The sequence below is a fragment of the Mustela lutreola genome, chromosome 14 (assembly GCF_030435805.1).
Source record: "Mustela lutreola isolate mMusLut2 chromosome 14, mMusLut2.pri, whole genome shotgun sequence".
Lineage (NCBI taxonomy): Eukaryota > Metazoa > Chordata > Mammalia > Carnivora > Mustelidae > Mustela > Mustela lutreola.
In genome coordinates this window covers 67,030,923-67,049,223 of record NC_081303.1, presented here as the reverse complement: position 1 = coordinate 67,049,223, position 18,301 = coordinate 67,030,923, and the positions used below count along the sequence as shown (strand labels likewise).

At 46.0% G+C, this 18,301-nt stretch overlaps 1 protein-coding gene across 7 annotated transcripts in view; it reads right to left on the bottom strand.

Moving 5' to 3' along the window:
* Nucleotides 1-18,301, bottom strand: part of RXRG (retinoid X receptor gamma) — a 213,299-nt gene that overhangs the window by 75,202 nt on the left and 119,796 nt on the right. The gene's annotated exons all lie outside the window — the stretch shown is intronic.

The following is an 18,301-nucleotide window of genomic DNA, read 5'->3' as shown; positions in this document are numbered from 1 at the left end:
AGAACCATCTACTACCACAAAGATATCAGCAAGGAGTCATTCAAGAAAATATTACAGTGGACCCTTGTGTGGTCTAGGGGTTAGGGGAGCTGCCGACCCCCCACACACAGTTTAAAAATCCACATAGAAGTTTTGATCCCCCAGAAACTTAACCACTAACAGCCTACTATTGACTGGAAGCCTTACCAATCACAGTCTTGTGCTGTTTTTATCAAAACAAATCCACAAATGTCGTGGACACACGCAGTCCAAAGCCATGCTGTTCAACAGTCACCCGCATTGCTTTCTGGACACTCGGCTACTTTGTTCTCCTCGGCCAAGCCCAACACAGCCTGGAGCCGCTTGTCAATATCTATTTTTAATGGGATTTATTTATAATTAGATGTATTTATAACCTCTTCTTCACGGGCACTTGTTTTCCTTCTGGAATCACAGAGGCATTTTAATAGATTGGCTTTGACAGCAAAGAAGGGACTAGAAGCTGGTCCCACCTGCTCCTAAGCCAGGTGCTTGCTGCTCTCGGTGAAGAAAGGGACCTCACCACCAAGCACCCCTACTGACTTCTACAAGGGACAGATCACTCCTGGGAGGGACAGAGTGCATTGGCTGAAAGGTTTAGTCAGTGCTGAAAGAACCCTCGGGCGGCCATCCTCAGGATGGAATCCAGCTTGATGAATCCTCTCTGTGTCTGTTACCAGCTGAGCACAGATTTGCTGTTCGGATATAGCGTTCTTAGCAAAAGCACACAATCGCCAAAACTGGAAATCTTAGCAATGGTGCGATGGATTCCCTTCCCTTAGAGGCGAGGGATGGGGTGCCTGACAGGGAAAGCAACTCGTCCCAGGTCAAGCAGGCTCTTCCCGAGTCTGGGGCCAGCAGTCCCGATGTCCTATGTAGCCGTCAAGCCCCCAAGAATATCTTGTCCAGGTTGGACATGTCCACCGCACTGTGAAAGCCACGTGCACATCTGGAACGGATCCACAGAAAAATAACCCATGTTGACAAGGGATGGATAATCAATGTTTAAATTAAGTAGCAAAGAGTCCAGCTGGACGTAAGGAAGCACTTTTTAGCTGCCAGGGCGATAAAATACCAAAATGAGCCAATCGAAGGAAAGCATGCTGAGGAATGTTCCCATGGATAAGAGATAAGCATCTATCTTTGATCTCTGAAGGGTTACCTGCCCCCAAACGGGGAGCTGCACCAGTTCTATTAGAATCCACTTGGGGTTCCAAGCACCTTCTGGAAGACTCTGGCCAAGCAAACTGCTGTTGCCAAGATCTGCATCACTGACTCTATAATTTGTTGAAATTACCTAAGACCACTTCTTTGCCCTCTTGTTTTTTTAATTTCAGAAAGCCTCTATATTAAATGCCTTTGTGAGGGGCCACAGCAGAATCTGGAATGTCTGAATCTCTGGCTTTGGGATTTTTTTTTTTTTTTTTTTTTTTTTTGGCCAGAAGTGACATGCTGAGGGATTAGAGTCTTGGCAGTAACTACAGGTCCAGGCAAGCAAAAGGTCAAGTGCAGGGCGAAGCTGGTTGACAGACACCATAGATCTCTTGACAGGCAGGGTCCTGGAGATCAAAGCGGCATTATCAAGTACAGGTGAACTCTGACCTTAGCGCAGAAAGGCTATTTGCTTTCTACCCTTTTTGCATACTCTAAATATAGGTCGCCTGAAGTTCAGGATGCACATCAGAAGCAAATGAGGTCAGGGGCTTGACAACAGCAGGGTGGGGAGATGCCAGGATGACCTTGCAAGGGGCGGCTGCTGCTCCTCTCCCCTTGCCTGTGGGACCACATTAACACCCCAAAGGCACCCTGAGTACATCTAGAAGGAAAGTTAGTGGCCTTCAAGCAGCATCCACCGGCAACAATGAGATCCCCTGGTGTCTCGGGAATGGAGACAACGCCACACCCCCGGGTTATAAAGGGATCCATCCTTCTTCCTTTCCCTTCGAATGTCACCCCTGTGATGTCCCTAAATAAATCTCGTCAGTCCTCTCCCATGCTCCTCCTGGAACCCAGTCCAGTCTTGGGTTCTCACTGAGGTTGGACGATGGTGAGAGCGCCCTACTGGTGCACCTGCCTCCCTTGGCCAACACGAGCATTGGCCAACCAGCCGGCTCTGGTCCGAACGAATCTCCGTAGCTTCCAACGTAAGAGGAAAAGCCTCCTTCGTCTCTTAAATTTCTCCAGTGGCATTTCCCACCCCCACTCCACCACCAGCGCCCAAGTCCCATCCCTATGGCTAGGAAAAAATGAAAACGGCCATTTCCAAAACAACAGCGGAATGCTATGCGGCTAGTTAGCGTCAATGCCAACTTATCTGGCGCCGCTATTCCGCACCAAGTTGCTTTTCTTTGCTGTGGTTTTACCATGAATTAAAAGCACAGTGCAAAATATAAGGCACCTTTAAGGAATGGATTTTATTTTAAGGCAAGCTGTAATCTCACCCGGACTGCGCCCATGTGTTTCCTCCGCGATCCTCTGACAGGTGTGAACACCCCGCTTTGGGGCCAGCCGAACCCAACGCAGGCTCCTTTGAAGCTCCAGCCCCTGTTGCCAGAAGCCGCGTGCAGTATCCTAGAAGGGCGCCTCGCACGTGGTAGCCATTCAGTTCAGTGTTTCTCAGTTTTAACAGAACGAGCAAACGTATAAATGAATGAATGACGTGCCGGCATTGTGTGTGTTGCCGCCAGAAGCTCCAGCTGGGGTGAGCCTCGGAGGCAGAGCCCCACAAGACGAGGCAGTGGTTATAAACTACTGGAACAGTCAGAATCAGGGGTTACCCACCCCTTCCCTTTCATCTACCCCGTTTCAAAATGTAGACTCTGTCACTTACACCTCCTCACCCCCTTGGATCCGTTGTGAATGACTTAATACTCTAGGCTGCGTGCGAAGGGAACTCAGCTGGAGTTCGCTTAGACAGAAAGGGTCCCTGTGCATCGCTGTGTCCTTCTCAAGAAGTTCACAGTTTCTGTCAGGCGCCCTCCCCACACAGCTTGTCTGACCGAACCCCAGCCCAGGGATGCTCCCGGCTCCCCGTGATACTGGCCAGTCCTGTAAGCTGCATCTTTCCTGGTCAGTTTCGCTAAATGCTGCCTGTATCATAGGAGCAGCCTCTTTACATCCTACGCAGCCATCTGGTGTGGGCATGCTGTCAAGTTCCTGCTGGGACCTGGACCCAAATACCCACCCTGGTCTCCTTTCTGACCCAAAGTCAACAAGCAAAAAGTCCCCGGGAGGTGTTTCTAACCACGGTTTCCTTGCAGGTAGTACTTGTCCAGTAAATATATATTAGGTTAAATCATAAAATCATATCAACAATATAACTAATCTCCATCTTTTCCAATGACAAGGGCCTAGATAATTTCCCCTAAGCTCAAAAGCTGGGATGAGACAATGCAAGATTTTAATAAATGAGAATCTCATTGTAAATTGGTAAGCTATCCATTTCTTGCTAGAACCATCGTCCTCCACCTTGGCTGTGTAACAAAAAAGTATCATGCCCAGAGTATTTTTATAGTAATCCCTGGGCCCAACCCCCCAATTTAATTAGTCTGGAGTGGCTCCCAGACACCAGCAATTTTTTTAAAGCTTCCCAAGTGGTTCTAAAGGGTATCTAGGGTTGCAAATCACCTTTCTTGGCAGCACCCACCTTCTCCTTCCCAGGCCTGATAAATCTCTGCTCTGGCCATCATGAGGCTGCAAAGGGGAAGGGGAAAAACTGTACGGTCAACTGGAAGAGAAAATACCGAGGGAGTATTTAAAAAACATTTTCCCTCTTAAACATAAATTTGTTGAATAAATAAAATGAATGGAATTGCTCTAGCACTAAGGTCTCAGTGAAAAACGCAGGGCTCAGAGCCCTGTTTTAGGGACAACCCAGGCTGCCCGTGAGAGTCAGTGAGGAGACGCGGAAGTGCTCTAGCCGCCCCCCCCCCCCCAGACCAGCTGCATCAGAACCTCTGAGGTGGACCCAGGTGACGGTATTTTTTTTTTAATCCCCCAGGTGCGTCTAATGTGGCCTGAGTTAAAGACCATTAGTCTAAATAAGGCAATTTCTTTAAACGCCTTAAAAACTACATCATAGATTTGTCCATTCGTTTTTTTTTTAAAGATTTTATTTATGTATTTAGAGAGAGGGAGAGCGCACACAGGCAGGGGGCGGGGCAGAGGGAGAATCTCCAGCCGACCCCACGCTGAGCGCAGAACCCAACACGGGGCTCAGTCTCTTGACGCTGAGATCATGACCTGCGCCGAAAGCAGGAGTCAGACGCTCAACTGACTGAGCCACCCAGGCGCCCCGATTTGCCCAATCTTTTAACCCAAAAAGAAATTCAGGTTTTTTCAGAGACCAGAACACCTTGACATCTTGTTTAAATACTCCCTGGGTGGCTTGGCCGTGAAGCGTCCGCCTTCGGCTCAGGTCCTGAAGGGACGGAGCTCCACATCCGGCTCCGCTGGGCAGGAAGCCTGCGTCTCCCTCTCCCTCTGCTGCTCCCCTATTCGTGTTCCTCCCTCGCCGTGTTTCTCTGTCAGATAAACAAAAAAATCTTTTTAAAAAAATGTTTAAAAAAATAAATACGCTTAGGTGGTATTGCTGGTAAGTCCAGCTAAGAATATTAGTTGCCAGGTGGCTGCACAGACACCGGTGAGCTTCTACGGCTGGCTGTCATTCGATTGGTAACCGGACGTCCGTAGGGCAGTGCTGGCCCGGGTGTCTGGATGTGTCCTTTGCCAAAGAGCCACAGCTCTCCCAGACACATGCTCCCCAGATGCAGGGAGATCTGCGACTCTGGTAGATCTACGTACCACCAGCTAGAGGTTCACAGAGAGTGTTTGCCATCAACGAGGTAATCAAAGGAGCGTGCGAGGTTTCGGGAGGAGAAACAGAGGCCGGCACGGGAAAGAGGCGAAGGGGCCCACGCTCAGTGCGCCGGCCCCGGACACAACGAACTCACACCCGCCCAAGCCTCACATGGAAAAGCCTCAGTGTCGTGGTGACTCATCACCGCTGGCCTTCAAGGAAATCCTTTTCCTAAAGGTACTTGGTAAACCTACATTCTGAAGTATGCTCTTCATTTATGACAAAACTACAAAAAAAGGGGGGGGGAGAGAAGCTATTTAATGTGGCAGAAGAGGGGCTAAATGAGAGTCTGGTCTGGACACTTAATTTCTTCGTATGTCAGATTCGACTGGTGTGGGGCTTCTCAACCCTGGCCGCCCAGCGGAATACCTGATGAGGGCGTTAAAACATGCGGATGGGGAGGGCGGGGCAGACATTCTGATATGATTTTCCTGGAATGCGGTCCAGGCATCAAGATTTCTAGAATATCCCCCAAGGGAGTCCATGATGGGACCATCGAGAAGCAGGGCAGTGGCTGTTCCTGGCCCTCCCTCTTCAGCCCGAGTCTTCTCACCCCACCCCTTCCGGAAGCTAGGCGCCTAGCTTCCAGAAGTCTGTGAGCAATTAGAAGATGGTTGTAATCAGTGATTGATACATCCCAGAAGCTCACTCAAAGCTACCTACTTTTCCTCATAAGAAGACTACCATTTCTTTTCTTTTCTTTTTCTTTTTTTTTTTTTTTTTTTTAAGAAATGCATCCTTCAACCAAGCCCCAAAATGACATCATCTTTGAAGTAGGTTCCTCCACATGCTGTCTCTCTACCTTCTCTCCCTGGTCTGAGCAGATGTGCGGGGCCCTTCCCATAGCCCGACCTCAGCGCACATAAAGAAAGAACTGCCGGGGTGAATAAAGGGTGTTTTCCGTGTGTCACAGAGAATGTTCTAGAGCCTGCTTCCACCCTTCCCAGTGTCCTTTAGGCATCTGGGCTGCGGGCCCATGTACGTTTTCACAGTTGGCCTTCAAGGACGGATTCCCAATTCAGTTTGGATCTCTTGCCAGGAGGCCCCACCCAAGTCCCATTTTCCCATGTGCTGGCTGAACCACCAGCGTGGAAAAATATGAAATTCCAGAGCTGGAGCTTCTCCAGCCAATGTCATGGCAAGAGAAGGGAGTCCGTGTCAGCCTCCCAGGGTCCGGGTGCTCCCACAGGCAGGGCGCCATCCTGGAAGCCACGGTGGGTGGCTCTAGCCCTTCATTACACACTATCGACTCCCTGATTCCAGCTGTGGAGAACAAACCAAAAAAAAAAAAAAAAAAAAAAGAAGAAGAAGAAGAAAAAAGGAAGAAATCCAAGGAAGCACTCATTCAAGGCAAGATTCAAAAAACAGAGGTGGTTAAGTAGAAGTTCTAAACCAAACCAAACTTCTGGACACCCCGGTAAACTACAAAACTAAAACCACGATCCATGTAGTTATGTCCAGGCACTGGTCGATAAATCTCCAGGTTTGTAGACTGAATCGTCCAGCTCATTGCTTCGACCTACACCTCTCTACGGAGACCAAGTTCCTGTATATTAACACATATATTAAAACTGATAAACGCTTGCTTTCCCACCTGAAAGCGGAAAAGACACTGGGAAACCACATCTGGCAAGAAGTTTGATCTTTGGCTTAAGAGAGAAGATGGGTTTCAGCGGGGTGAATTTTATAGGCTGGAGAATTATTTTTCAAGTTGCTCGAGCCTTATAAAATTTCCAGTTTCCATCAGGATTGTCTCAGTGTGGGAAAGAATGAGGAGGGCCACCCAGGTCTTTATTTGGGAGTTGCCTGGAGTTTCTACTTGCCCACAGAACTCCCCATTTTCAAGATAAAAATCCTTCTTAATGAGAACATTGTCTTGGGTTTTTGTCATCACTCATCATGAAACTTGTCCGGATCCTTCACTCCAGAAGTAGAGACAAGATGGAGGCAGAATGCCTGGGGAAAGGTCAGGGACAGATTTAAACATGTCTAAAGTCAGCCCGTGTCCCTGCTATCAAGCTACGAGGCCAGCTGTCACCCACGATGTCCTTACCCTGGCCGCACCCGTCCTCTGTCCAGGGAAGATGTCCGGAGGAAGCTCTAGCCCTGCGGAACGGTGAGCAAGCATTACTTCCTGCGTAGGCCTCCCAGGTACCCCAGGATCCGGAATGACCCCCCGGAGCTCTTGAGGCCAGGAATGGGCACAGGGGCTCATTTGGGGAACACAGGCTGGTGAGGTCACAGTCCAGACTGGAATGTTGGTGCCCGCAGACACCCTGCCCTTGGCACCATCTGACAGTAGAGCTCACTGGTGAAGACGGTGGGGTTGATGCCAGACTAACCTTGGTCTGCTTCCCAAGGCCTCTGTTCTCTCAAGGGAGACCTTGAGCAACTCTCTGACCCTCGGTTTCTTCCTCTGTAAAATGAAGAAAAGCCACTTACTTGATAAAGCGATGGTGAGGATTAAGGCAGCGCAGACATTGAAACACAAATGGCTGTCAAGGAATTAGAGGTATTTTGACCATCCTTTATAGGTGCCTAGAATAACGCAGCTGTCATCGAACCTGTCCCACTAACAGAGATGTCCCCAGAGCCTTAGTTTGTGGATTGACTTAATTTTTTTTCCACTGAGCGATTTCTGCACTTTGAATTATACGCCAAAGTGGGTGCGAGGCACAAAGCCGGGGCGTCAGCTCAAGCCAACATGGAAATTGCCTGAAAAACAAGTGAGAAACACAGCCTCAAATGGCACAGAAGCCTGACTCCTACTACTAGCAAGGCAAGGTCAGCGTGGCTCTAGGAAACATCCTCACTAAGGATATTCTAAAAGAAAACCAGCCTTATAACTTTCAGATACAAACTAAAAGTGACATCGGGTTAAGGAAATGTCATGCAATCATTTTTTCAGAGGTCGAGTTAGGAGTCACATTGAACTTGCGATTAGCACATCAACTCTGAAGACGTGAGGGCTGGGGCGCCTGGGTGGCTCCGTGGGTTAAGTGTTTGCCTTCAGTCCAGATCATGATCCCAGGGTTCTGGTTTCGGGCTCCAGGTCAGGATCCCTGCTCAGCGGGGAGTCTGCTTCTCCCCCACGCCCCCCCTTCCTTTGCCTCACCTCCCCCAACCTGTTCTTGTGCTCTCTTGCTCTCTCTCAAATAAATAAAACCTTTAAAAAAAAAAATGAGGGCTTACAACATGTTAGCATGGCTTGAGAAAGGCATACAGTATTTTAAAGCTTTTAAAAAACACTCTGTTGATGATATGTTTGCACCTCTGAAGTTCTTTCTACCTAAACAGAATAAAGATGAACTCCAGCGACCAACGCGATGACCTTCACGGGAAGTGGGGGGAGTGCCCCAGCCTTCCTTCAAGGACTGAGATGGGGCCTGGAACGCATTTAGCCCAGCACCTTGGGTCATGGTCAGTGTTCCCAGTCAAGGAACCAAAGAGCAAGCCACGGATTTGCCACGGACGCTGTGGGCCTCCAGAACCAACAGACCTGGGCTGGGAAATGATGTGAATGGATTCCTTCCCCGTGAAGGTAAGTCTCGTGCCAACAGGGGAAGAGAGAGACTGCAACTTAGAAAGCCGGCAGGAGACAGCCCAGGAGTCAAGCAGGGAAAGGCTGCTCATTATTTGGTGGGGAGCAGAGCCCCCACCCACTTCACTGCAAACATCCTTCCGTGCAATGGCTATGCTCAGAGCTGGTCAGGTGCCACCAGGACCCTGCGGGCCCCATGGTCCCTCTGGAGAGAAGCCCTGGGTGGGGGTGAGGAAGGGGCTTCTGTTAACTCTTCAGCGCAGACTCGGCTGGAGAGAGCTGTCGGGGTTTTTTTTTTTTTTTTTTTCTTTTTAAAGATGTTATTTATTTATTTGATAGAGAAAGAGAGATAACGAGAGAAGAAGCACAAGGAGGGGGAGAGGGAGAAGTAAACTCCCCGCTGAGCAGGGAACCCAACGGGGGGCTTGATCCCAGGACCCTGGGATCAGGACCTGGCTTGAAGGGAGATGCTTAACCGACTGAGGCATGCAGGAGCCCTGAGAACTGTGGTGTTTAAAGACAGAGCCAGAAATCAGAAGCTGTTCTTCTCCCCAGTAAGAAACAGGCCTTCATATGTCCCAGAAATTCCCAGGACATGGGCATTCTGATGGATAAGAACAGGAGATGGCCCGTGAGAGTTCCCAGGTTATGTACCCACTGTGCTATGAAAGCCCATCACCTTGACTTACACCTTTTGGGTTTTTGTTTTTGTTTTGTTTTTTTTTTTTGCCTCTGAAATATACCTGGCGGATTATGTGTAGAAGCTGAGTTTCAGAAGAAGGGCTCGAGATACTCAGGGTAAAGGACAGGATGACCAACGGTCCTGGTTTGCTCAGGACTCTCTGAGTTTTAGCATGAAAAGTCCCTCCTCTTGGAAAGCCCCTCAGCCCCATGCAAATCAGGACAGCTGGTTGTCCTAAAGAACTATTATAAAATACTGCAAAAAGACTGCGATTCGGAATGGATCGAGTTCATGGCAGACAGAGATAACACATAGTGAAAATGACGTGACAATTTTTCCTCAATATAAGTTTAGGGTGCCAGACACAAGGACTCAGATAATGCCCATTTCCTCTAATAAAGACCACCATGTTGACCATGAAAGCCAGGAAGCAGGAAACTTGGAAAAATAGTAACAGCGAGAATGCACATATCGGGCACTCACCATATGCTGGGCACAGTTCGAAAGCTTGGCATAAATTAAATCACTTAACATAAATTAAATCCTCAACAGCTGTATGATAATCTTCTGCATTTTACAGATTAAAAAAATGGAGACACAGACATCACATACACAAGAAATGTACATGATAGAACTGGAGTTTGAAACCAGGCAGCCTGGGGCCAAAAGTCCATGCGTTCCAACCCTTCCCGTATGTATGTGTAACAACTCGTGTTTCCTGAGCGGCAGCTACGGGCCCGTCATGGTGCCGAGTAAGGATGCTCTCCGTAGAGCAGCTCCTATAACCCTCGCAACAGTCTGTCCGGGTTAGGGACTTTATTCACTCTTTCAACTACTATTTTTCTGAGCTGATGCTTGTTCAGGAACTGCGATATTAGTTCACAGGGGAAGGAAGACGAGGGTTTGGGCCAGAGGAAGGGCAGCGAGCATGGAAGATTGAAGTCAGAGGCCGGACTTGAGACAAATGTCTGAAGTGAAAACGTCCGAACTCAGGATTGCTTGAACATGGGGGATGCGGGAGCAAAGTCCAGGATGACTCCGAGATTGTTTACTCGAGGGACCGGGAGGGTGCTCACGCATCCGCCAAAAACAAGACCAGAACAAGTTCTGCTTCAGGGGGAAGATAATGAGTTCAGACTGGGACAGGTTAAGTTTCGGCTACTATGGGGCATTGCATGTAGATGTGGCTAGAAAGTTCCGGAAACCTGTCTGGAGCTTGGTCTCGATGGCTGGGAGTCAGTATCCTAGACTTAGTGATAAAGTCCCAGGTGTAAATAAGATTACCCAGAGAAGAGAAGATGACAAATGATAGAGACCTCAGAAATGTCAACATTTCAGGGGTGAGCAGAGGACAGCCTGCCAAGGAGGTCGTGAAAATTCGAGAGAGGTGGGGAGAAAACTAGGAGACAGTGTTTGTCTGGAAACCAAGGGAGGGACAGGTGATGGCAGAAGGACCAGTGCTACAGCAGACAAACAGGAGGACGGTTAGAACAGCTCATCGGGACCAGGGTCTATCCTGGGACTGAAGACGTGGGCCAGAACGTGATCAGACAGCAGCAAGGGAAACTGGGTTCCAACTCAGCCCGATGCTGAACTTGGTCTCCTTAACGTCCCTCAGCCAGGAATGAACCCAACCTCAACGCTTGGGGTTAAGGATAGGCCTGTCCCTGGGAAGCTGGGGACTCCTGCTGCTGAGTCTGAAACCTAAAGGAGCGGCCACTGTGGTCGACACATTTATTCTCAGCTGCTTTTGCAGGCCAGAAGATTAGCCCTAAAGAGCCACCAAAACAAAACCCAACTCAGAATCAAACAGATTTTTTTTTTCTTTTCCAAAAACCCTTTCCTTCCCTAGCAGAAGAGGAACAGAGAAAGTAGTTCTACCGAACAAAATTCCCTGGGCCAGATTTATGGCTGCCTGACCCTTGACCCCTGACCCCTGACCCCTGACCCCAGGCAGAGAATGCTAGAGTCTTATTAACATCAGCAAAATGTGCATGAAGAGACAAGCTTTCCAAGGTCTCATTCCATTGCCAAACCCGAAGAGCTCCCCACTGACCTTGAAGCTTCGGAAGATATTTCTCCCTTCAGGATGACAGAGAAAAGACAAAACCATCGCTGGCTCGTGAAGCAGCTGTTTTTAATACACCCTGGGGAGAAAAATCTGGAAGTTAAGAGCTGAGCTAAGGAAAGATGTGGATGCAACTCTGACCCACATTCAAATCCAGGTGACTCGGCTCAGGAAGAAAAAACATGTTATTTGAAGTCAGATGTTTGACCTTTTTTAGGGGAGTTGTCCATTATTTATGTCCACACCCTTTAACTGGTGTTGCCTGGGCATTCTTTAGGCTCTGAAACCAGCCTCTGCCTCTAAGTCTGTGTGATCATCCAAGCTTCACAAGCTCTCCCCACTAGCCCACCACACTTCATTTTTCATGTAGCCAAAGGATCAAGCAGAACATTCCTGCGGGAAGAGACACTGCCCAGGCCTGCCCACACCGCCTCTCTCCTGGGCTGATAAACCCCCATCATAAATTCCGCCACAACTCGAGGCTTCGACCTGCTATCAGTATGCCTTTCCCTTGGCAACACACCAGCTCTGTCCCATGAGATCAATCCATTATTTTCAGAGTCCTAGAGGCTTCCTGGGGGGGCCAGAAGAAGGAGTAAGAGGAGTCTCCCCGGCCCAGGGTAAACCATCTTCCATTGCTGTCTGCAATCCTCGGGCTAACGTCTCATTCTGGTTCCTTCCCGGGTCTCATCAGCGGTTCTGCTACAGAGCGACATGGTACCTTCCAGACTTCTACGTCGCCATCCCCAACCTCCTTCCCAGCTGTTGTCAAAGCAACAGCATCATTCACGGGGAAGTTTGAGGAGGAGAATGGTGAGGGGGGAGGGATGGGCTGGGAGAAAGATGTACTTAGATAAGAAAAGCGCTCGGTCCCTGTAGACTACAGTACCAGAACACCGGGCTCTGCCTGCCCTCGGCTCCCGGACCTGAGACTGAACTCTAGAATTCATTGCCTTTGACTTCAACAGGTTCTCGGGTCTGTGACAGGAGAAAGAGAGAGAGGTGCGGGACTCTCCAGGACACACGCTCGCACATTGTGGGGTACCTGCGCTCCTTCATCCAAAGACCTTGACCCAGCTTGGTCTGCGTCTTCTCCTCCTGTTGAGTGACCCCCCTGGGAAGAGACAAAGAGGCTGCCTGAGCCCTTCGGCTGCTTTGGCAGAGCGTGGAACCTCTGAGCTCCCGCATTTCATCCCAGCTCTTTCCAATTCCAACCATTTTTCCCAAACAACTCACTTTTTCTAGTCATGTCAGCAACTACTTTTGCATGATTAAGTGAGTCCGCCATACAGATGAGCCAGCTCGGCTTTGGAGTCTGCCAAAAGAAAAACCCCAACTGATCTGGTGTTTTTCATCTTATTGACAAGAACTTAATTCAGTCAAGCTGTACTTCATGTTGGCAAAGCTTCAAACCTCGGGAGAAGGGGAATCACAATGCCACCTATACAACTGCAAAATGGGTCTGGAGGCCACGCTGATGAGCAGGTCTGTAGCAACTTTTGAAAATAACCCATTTAAATGTTGCAACAGGGATCCACAGTCTTTGCAGAGAGGTTATAACATCAAATAGCCATTTGGTTCCTTCTGGATTCCTCACCCTCCAGCCTCCCCACCCTCTGCCACCCAATGCACAATTTTAGAAAATCTGGAAAAGCTAGAATTTCTTTTAAAATATCCAAAATTAATTTTAGGGGAGACTGGGTGGCTCAGTCGGTTAAGTGTCTTTCCTTCAGCCCAGGTCATGACCTCAGGGTCCTGGGATCGAGCCCCTGCATCAGGCTCCCTGCTCAGTGGAGGAGTCTGCTTCTCCCTCTCTCTCTGCCCCTCCCCCCACTTGTGCGCCTTCTCTCTCTCCTCCTCAAATAAATAAAAATCCTTAAAAAATAAAAATAAAGTTAATTTTAGGTGATTTTGCTTTCAGATTTTTTGTAATACCTTTCTGTTCCCTCAGATATTTAGGATTTCTCCCCCTTCCCCAGAAAAATCAAGGAATCAATTCTCTGTCCTACACGTCAAAAACTGACCTTACCAATGCTGAGAAGGAAATGGATTTTTTCATCATTCAGGGTTATTGCTAGTGATATGTGTAGACAGGGCTTTGACTGTATCCTATGTTCTGGGCTATCCCCACAGCTCCAGCTTCTAGCCCCTTCTCAGAGAAAGCCAGGTGAGAGCTTCATGGGTTCTCATGGTAAGAGGAGCCAAAGAGAAAAAATTCTTCCATTATTCCATGACAAAATGTCTTCTGAGAATCCTGGCTAACATTCTATTATGTGCCAGGTCCTACTCTAAGTATATTCACAAATTTAATCCTTATAACTACTTTCTGAAAGTGGTACCATAATTCTCTCAAGATATTTACAGATGGAAAACCTAAAGCACAGAGAAGTCAAGCAATTTTTCCAGAGTCACACAGTGAATAACTGATTGTGCCAGGATTCTAGCAAAGGAAGTCAGAGCGCAGAGTTCATGTTCTTAACTTCCATCTCCCAGCAGCTCTCAGAACTGAGCATGAACAAGCAACTGGAGGGGTTATGAAAATACAGATTTCTAGGTCACACACCCAGAGTTTCTGATTCAGTAGCTCTGGGTGAGGCCCCAAAAACAGTGATGATGCTGGACCACACATTGAGAATTTACTGGTTATGTTTTGGCCTCTAGAGAAAACTCTCGCTAGAATCCTTTCTTCATCTCCACATAGTACTCCAAGACAGAAAAGAAAAAAAAAAAAAAAGCTCAATGGAAGCATTAGCTGTACTATATAATCTCATGAGATCAATCAACCAGCCAGCGTTTTGGGTGGCCGTGACAATGTGTCCGACTGCAACTGTGCTACGTCAAACTTGGGGGACTTCCAGAGCAAAATCACAGCCTTCTCAATGGCGCGTTTCTGGACCACTGATGGGACAGGCGGCCTGCAGAAAATGACCAGACAACCTGTACCCTCTTCTCTTGGAAAGCTGCACTTCTTTCCAAATACCCCATAATTCTGATACTTTTGCCACTGCCTTTCTAATTTTTAATTGTGTGTGTGTGTGTGTGTATGTATTTAAGTAGGCTTCACATCCAACATGGGGTCTGAACTCGTGTGTGTGTGTGTGTGTGGATGTATTTAAGTAGGCTCCACATCCAACATGGGGTCTGAACTCATGACCCTCAGATCAAGAGTCTCATGCTCTACCTACTGAGCCAGTCAGGTGCTCCTTGCTACTGCCCTTCTATTCAACTTAACTAAGTCTAATTTAATTTTTTAATACTTGAAGATAATTACTACATTGTAATGGTGAAAGTTATTGCACATTTTCTTTAAAAATTGTTTTAAAATCATTTTAATTTAAAAACATTAAAATTTTAAATTAATTTTAAATCTTTAATTAAAATTTTAAATATTTTAAATTTTAATTTTATTTTAATTTTAAAAATTAAAATTAAAATTTATACAAATTAATTGATTTTTAATTAATTTAAAATTCTTAAAGGAAAGAAATACAAACTATTATAAGAACATACTATGAGCAACTCTACGGCAATAAATTTGACAATCTGGAAGAAATGGATGCATTCCTAGAAACATATAAACTACCACAACTGAACCAGGAAGAAATAGAAAGCCTGAACAGACCCATAACCAGTAAGGAGATTGAAACAGTCATTAAAAATCTCCAAACAAACAAAAGCCCAGGGCCAGACGGCTTCCCGGGGGAATTCTACCAAACATTTAAAGAAGAACTAATTCCTATTCTCCTAAAACTGTTCCAAAAAATAGAAATGGAAGGAAAACTTCCAAACTCATTTTATGAGGCCAGCATCACCTTGATCCCCAAACCAGACAAGGATCCCACCAAAAAAGAGAGCTATAGACCAATATCCTTGATGAACACAGATGCGAAAATACTCAACAAAATACTAGCCAATAGGATTCAACAGTACATTAAAAAGATTATTCACCACGACCAAGTGGGATTTATTCCAGGGCTGCAAGGTTGGTTCAACATCCGCAAATCAGTCAATGCGATACATCACATCAATAAAAGTAAGAACAAGAACCATATGATACTCTCAATAGATGCTGAAAAAGCATTTGACAAAGTACAGCATCCCTTCCTGATCAAAACTCTTCAAAGTGTAGGGATAGAGGGCACATACCTCAATATCATCAAAGCCATCTATGAAAAACCCACCGCAAATATCATTCTCAATGGAGAAAAACTGAAAGCTTTTCCACTAAGGTCAGGAACACGGCAGGGATGTCCATTATCACCACTGCTATTCAACATAGTACTAGAGGTCCTAGCCTCAGCAATCAGACAACAAAAGGAAATTAAAGGCATCCAAATCGGCAAAGAAGAAGTCAAATTATCACTCTTCGCAGATGATATGATACTATATGTGGAAAACCCAAAAGACTCCACTCCAAAACTGCTAGAACTTATACAGGAATTCAGTAAAGTGTCAGGATATAAAATCAATGCACAGAAATCAGTTGCATTTCTCTACACCAACAGCAAGACAGAAGAAAGGGAAATTAAGGAGTCAATCCCATTTACAATTGCACCCAAAACCATAAGATACCTAGGAATAAACCTAACCAAAGAGACACAGAATCTATACTCAGAAAACTATAAAGTACTCATGAAAGAAATTGAGGAAGACACAAAGAAATGGAAAAATGTTCCATGCTCCTGGATTGGAAGAATAAATATTGTGAAAATGTCTATGCTACCTAAAGCAATCTACACATTTAATGCAATTCCTATCAAAGTACCATCCATCTTTTTCAAAGAAATGGAACAAATAATTCTAAAATTTATATGGAACCAGAAAAGACCTCGAATAGCTAAAGGGATATTGAAAAAGAAAGCCAACGTTGGTGGCATCACAATCCCGGACTTCAAGCTCTATTACAAAGCTGTCATCATCAAAACAGCATGGTACTGGCACAAAAACAGACCCATAGATCAATGGAACAGAATAGAGAGCCCAGAAATAGACTCTCAACTCTATGGTCAACTAATCTTCGACAAAGCAGGAAAGAATGTCCAATGGAAAAAAGACAGCCTCTTCAATAAATGGTGCTGGGAAAATTGGACAGCCACATGCAGAAAAATGAAATTGGACCATTTCCTTACACCACACACAAAAATAGACTCAAAATGGATGAAGGACCTCAATGTGAGAAAGGAATCCATCAAAATCCTTGAGGAGAACACAGGCAGCAACCTCTTTGACCTCAGCCACAGCAACATCTTCCTAGGAACAACGCCAAAGGCAAGGGAAGCAAGGGCAAAAATGAACTATTGGGATTTCATCAAGATCAAAAGCTTTTGCACAGCAAAGGAAACAGTTCACAAAATCAAAAGACAACTGACAGAATGGGAGAAGATATTTGCAAACGACATATCAGATAAAGGACTAGTGTCCAGAATCTATAAAGAACTTAGCAAACTCAACACCCAAAGAACAAATAATCCAATCAAGAAATGGGCAGAGGACATGAGCAGACATTTCTGCAAAGAAGACATCAAGATGGCCAACAGACACATGAAAAAGTGCTCCATATCACTCGGCATCAGGGAAATACAAATCAAAACCACAATGCGATATCACCTCACACCAGTCAGAATGGCTAAAATCAACAAGTCAGGAAATGACAGATGCTGGCGAGGATGCGGAGAAAGGGGAACCCTCCTACACTGTTGGTGGGAATGCAAGCTGGTGCAACCTCTCTGGAAAACAGCATGGAGGTTCCTCAAAATGTTGAAAATAGAACTGCCCTATGACCCAGCAATTGCACTATTGGGCATTTACCCTAAAGATACAAACGTAGTGATCCAAAGGGGCACGTGTACTCGAATGTTTATAGCAGCAATGTCCACAATAGCCAAACTATGGAAAGAACCTAGATGTCCATCAACAGATGAATGGATCAAGAAGATGTGGTATATATACACAATGGAATACTATGCAGCCATCAAAAGAAATGAAATCTTGCCATTTGCGACAACATGGATGGAACTAGAGCGTATCATGCTTAGCGAAATAAGTCAGGCGGAGAAAGACAACTATCATATGATCTCCCTGATATGAGGAAGTGGTGATGCAACATGGGGGCTTAAGTGGGTACGAGAAGAATAAATGAAAGAAGATGGGATTGGGAGGGAGACAAACCATAAGTGACTCTTAATCTCACAAAACAAACTGAGGGTTGTTGGGGGGAGGGGGTTTGGGAGAAGGGGGTGGTATTATGGACATTGGGGAGGGTATGTGTTTTGGTGAGTGCTGTGAAGTGTGTAAACCTGGTGATTCACAGACCTGTACCCCTGGGGATAAAAATATATGTTTATAAAAAATAAAAAATTATATTAAAATTTAAAAAAAATATTCTTAAAGGAATGATCTTTTAAGAAAACTTTTTAGTCCAGTTTTCTTAAAAGATTCATCATTAAGTACTCCCATCAAATAATCCATTAAGTAATCTAAGTCATTGACACTTTATTCTGACATTTTTCAGTACCGTTTATAGCATTATGAAAATCACTTAGACCAAATGTCACAAGTCTGAGACTCTAATCCTGTTCCCGTAGCTTAGTGGCTATGTGGCTTACCTTCTCTTGACCTTGGTTTTCTCATGTGTTAAATGGAAGAAAAGAAAATTCACCCTACAAATACGCTCATGAACTAAGACAGGAATTTTAAAAAGCCTTAAGGAACACATATCTGAATTTGAATTGAATTATAATAAGTGAAAATTCATCTGATGGATTATAATTACAATAATGATCCTAACTAATGGTCACTGACTTATTTTCCTCCAGAGGTAATGATGCATTTCTGTGGAAGAACAGGTGTGTGCTCCCCACCCGAGGCCCCTGGGGCTATAGGGAACAGGGACAGACTCAGGCCAAGGGCTAGTGAGAAGGGAGGAGCTCTTGGCACAGCTCAGCCAAGGTTGCTCAGATCCAGAGAGTGGATTCAACGAACACATCTGAAGGAACACAGAGGCAAAAACGAAAACAATGAGTTGATGTGGGAAGACAGGAGACAGTCTGAAAACACTCCAGTGGTGACAAGCCAAGGTCTACAGCTCTGCTTTCCATACCTCTCAGTCCATTTGCTGGAAGCAGCCAAGACTGT